At 49.1% G+C, this 3,596-nt stretch overlaps 1 pseudogene; it reads right to left on the minus strand.

Moving 5' to 3' along the window:
* Positions 1-2,599: 2,599 nt before the first annotated feature.
* On the minus strand, positions 2,600-2,717 carry LOC124556940 (annotated as a pseudogene).
* Positions 2,718-3,596: the final 879 nt, after the last annotated feature.

Genomic DNA, 3,596 nt, shown 5'->3' on the forward strand with positions numbered 1-3,596 from the left:
CTGCAGCACCTTAGACCGCTCGGCTGATCCCGCGCGGCAGAATCTTTTTAGTAGAGCGGAGAAGCGAAGAGGGATCATTTGACTCTTACTATCTTACGTTCGTCTTCGCTTGTTTTGAAGTGGAGGTGGTGGCGGCGCGGAAGCTACAGTGGTGGAATCGCTACCCGACGTTAACGGCGGAAATGTGGTAGAACCATCACGCAGTGGCTCGCCTTGCCCCTCAGAAACCTGGTTAGGTGCAATGGCTGTCCTTGGGGAACCAGATCCGCTGAAGTTAACCTTCTACGTTCTTCATAAGTGAATTTTAAGACCGTGACACGACGCGGCCCTTTTGTACGGAGGTGTCCACTCTCCTTAAATATAAGACAGGTGCCTTCTTGTCCTGTGTAAATTATGTTTACCCGGTATCCACAAGCCTGAAAATGAGAGGGAATATTCCGTTTGACCACCATGTCACGGATCGAACTCCGAAATAAACTTATAAGCGATGTTGAGTGGATGAGAGTTCCCGGCGTACATTCGGTAGATCCCCAGTCGGAAGCAGGACGGTCTTGAGAAAACTGTCATCAGCTTGGGGTGGAAGGTTAAACATCGTAACATTCATGTATTCTGCCTCCGCGTTCGCCAAAAAGATGGTTCTGAGTGCTATGGGACTTAACATCTGAGGTCATCAGTCCCCTAGAACTTAGAACTACTTAAACCTAACTAAACTAAGGACATCACACACATCCATGCCCGAGGCAGGATTCTAACCTGCGACCGCAGCAGTCGCGCGGTTCCAGACTGCAGCGCCTAGGACCGCTCGGCCACATCGGCCGGCCCGCGTTCGCCAGAATATCCATACTATTAGAGCCATTGCAATGAGTGAAAGGGATTTGTTGTCCGTGCCGCAAAAGGAGCCTGTCAATCTGAAGCGGATCTAGAAACCTGACATTAAACACATACGATGCAGAATCGAAGTAACCCGTGTGAACGTGTTCTGAAGTGACCCTGACCATATCTACAAGCCAACCATGAATTTCTAACGAACAGGGCTGCACGTGACGCGTGGACTTGTCAAAACTAAAACTGACGGTATCTGTACGTGGAATGTTCCTGGGAGCTATGGACGACATCACGGCGCAAGACCACATTGCGTCAGAATGGAATTACAAACACGACACGGCCGACATCCGAACACAGTTTGCAGCTGCACGGACTACGCTAGGACGCCTTCCGTCAAATCGAAATTCCCAACTCCTCCACACACTACGTATGTAGTGCCTCCTGCTCATTATGCTCCTTAGCATTTCGCCGATTCTCGTAGGAGTTCGAGCCAGTTGTGCATCTGCACTGAAGAAATCACTGGCCGTCTCAAAAGAACAGGTACTGCATGTATACAAAAAAAAAAAAAAAATGGCTCTGAGCACTATGGGACTTAACTACTGAGGTCATCAGTCCCCTAGAACTTAGAACTACTTAAACCTAACTAACATAAGGACATCACACACATCCATGCCCGAGGCAGGATTCGAACCTGCGACCGTAGCGGTCACGCGATTCCAAACTGAAGCGCTTAGAACCGCACGGCCACACCGGCCGGCTGTATACAAAACCTCAAGAGTAATGAAATTTCTGAAATACATTTATCTGTGCAACAATTTAAGTGATTAACGTTGCAATATTACAGGTTAATGTTTTTGCGAGACAAGCGGTTACAAATGTGAATTTCTGATACGTTAATAACCGGTGTAACCGCGAGAAAGTTGAATACAAGCATGCAAACGTGTTTGAGTTGTGTTGTACGGGGGCCAGATTCCCATTTGTAGGATGGAGTTCCATGCCTGTTAAACTTCGTAGATCAATACTGGGACGATTAATGCTGCTAGCGGATGTCGCTGTAGTTGACGCCCGATGATGTCCGAAATGTGCTTGATTAGAGACAGACGTGGTGATCTAGCAGACCAAGGCAACATGTCGACACTCTGTCAGCATGTTGGGTTACAACAGCTATGTGTGGACGAGCGTTATCCAGTTGGAAAGTACCCCCTGACATGCAGTTCATGAATGGTAGTACAGTAGGTTGAATCAGCAGATTGACAAGCAACTTTGCAGCGAGGGTGCGTGGAATAACCACGAGAGTGCTCCTGCTGTCATTCGAAATCGCACCCCAGACCATAACTCCAGGTGTAGGTCCAGAGTGTCTAGCATGCAGACCTGCTGATTTTGCGGGCACTAAACTGACCTCTTCCTCATCAACTCTCTGCTATCACTGCCACCCAGGCAGAACCAGCTTTCATCAGGAAACACAACGGACGTCCACCCGGCCCAACAATGAGCTCACGCTTGTCACCACTGAAGTAGTAAACGACGATGGTATGCGTCAGTGGAATGCACGCCAACTAAACTAAACTCATCCCGCACAGGCTATGAAGGCCAAAAGGTACCGATTGGCCGCCATGTCATCCTCAGCCCACAGGCGTCACTGGATGCGGATATGGAGGGGCATGTTTTCAGGACACCGCTGTCCTGGCCGTAAGTCAGTTTCCGAGACCGGAGCCGCTACTTCTCAATCAAGTAGCTCCTCAGTTTGCCCCACAAGGGCTGAATGCACCCCGCTTGCCAACAGCGCTCGGCACACCGGATGGCCACCCATCAAAGTGCTAGCCCTGCCCGACAGCGCTTAACTTCGGTGATCTGACGGGAACCATTGTTACCTCTGCGGCAAGGCCGTTGGCTGGAATGCACGCTACAGGGCGTCTGGCTCGGGGCTGTCCTTGATGCAACCGATTTGTAAGAGTTCATTGTGTCATTTTGATTCCAGTTGCTGCTCATATTGCTGTCGCAGATGCAGTGCGATGCGCCAGAGCCATTCGCCGAACACGATGGTGTTCGTTCTCGACAATGCCACTTGGCCGTCCGTAGCCCGGTTCTCTTGCGACCATACATTCTCGTGACCACCGCTGCCATCAATCATTTACAGTGGCCACATTCCTGTCAAGTCTTTCTGCAATATCGGAGAAAGAACATCCAACTTCTCGCAGCCCTATATCACGACCCCTTTCAAACTCAGTGAGGTATTGATAGTGATGTCTTTGTCGCCTTAAAGGCATTCTTGGGTAACAACATCTCACCACGTTCAGTCACAAACGTATTTAACACTCACGACCATTATAGTGTGTTTAAAGAAAAGCTGGTTTTCATCTTCATAGTGGCGCTACTACGATTCTAGGCGCTACAGTCTGGAACCGAGCGACCGCTACGGTCGCAGGTTCGAATCCTGCCTCGGGAATGGATGTGTGTGATGTCCTTAGGTTAGTTAGGTTTAAGTAGTTCTGAGTTCTAGGGGACTGATGACCTGAGATGTTAAGTCCCATAGTTCTCAGAGCCATTTGAACCATTTTGACGCTACTAGCGCCACTCCAACGCGACTGGCGCGAAACTTGAATAGACATCATCTTTCAGATGTAGAAATACGCCTCCCAACTTCCTTTTACGTCGTATAACTCCTCTCTGGTGTTGGGATTTTTTTCTGTTAGTGTATGTCTTCTCCCTTTCTTCAGTCTTCTAAGGCAATTGTCAGTGTCAGTTTCGCATCGCGTGTTCCTACATTTCTT

Source organism: Schistocerca americana, chromosome X (genome assembly GCF_021461395.2).
Source record: "Schistocerca americana isolate TAMUIC-IGC-003095 chromosome X, iqSchAmer2.1, whole genome shotgun sequence".
In the NCBI taxonomy this organism is placed as follows: Eukaryota; Metazoa; Arthropoda; class Insecta; order Orthoptera; family Acrididae; genus Schistocerca; species Schistocerca americana.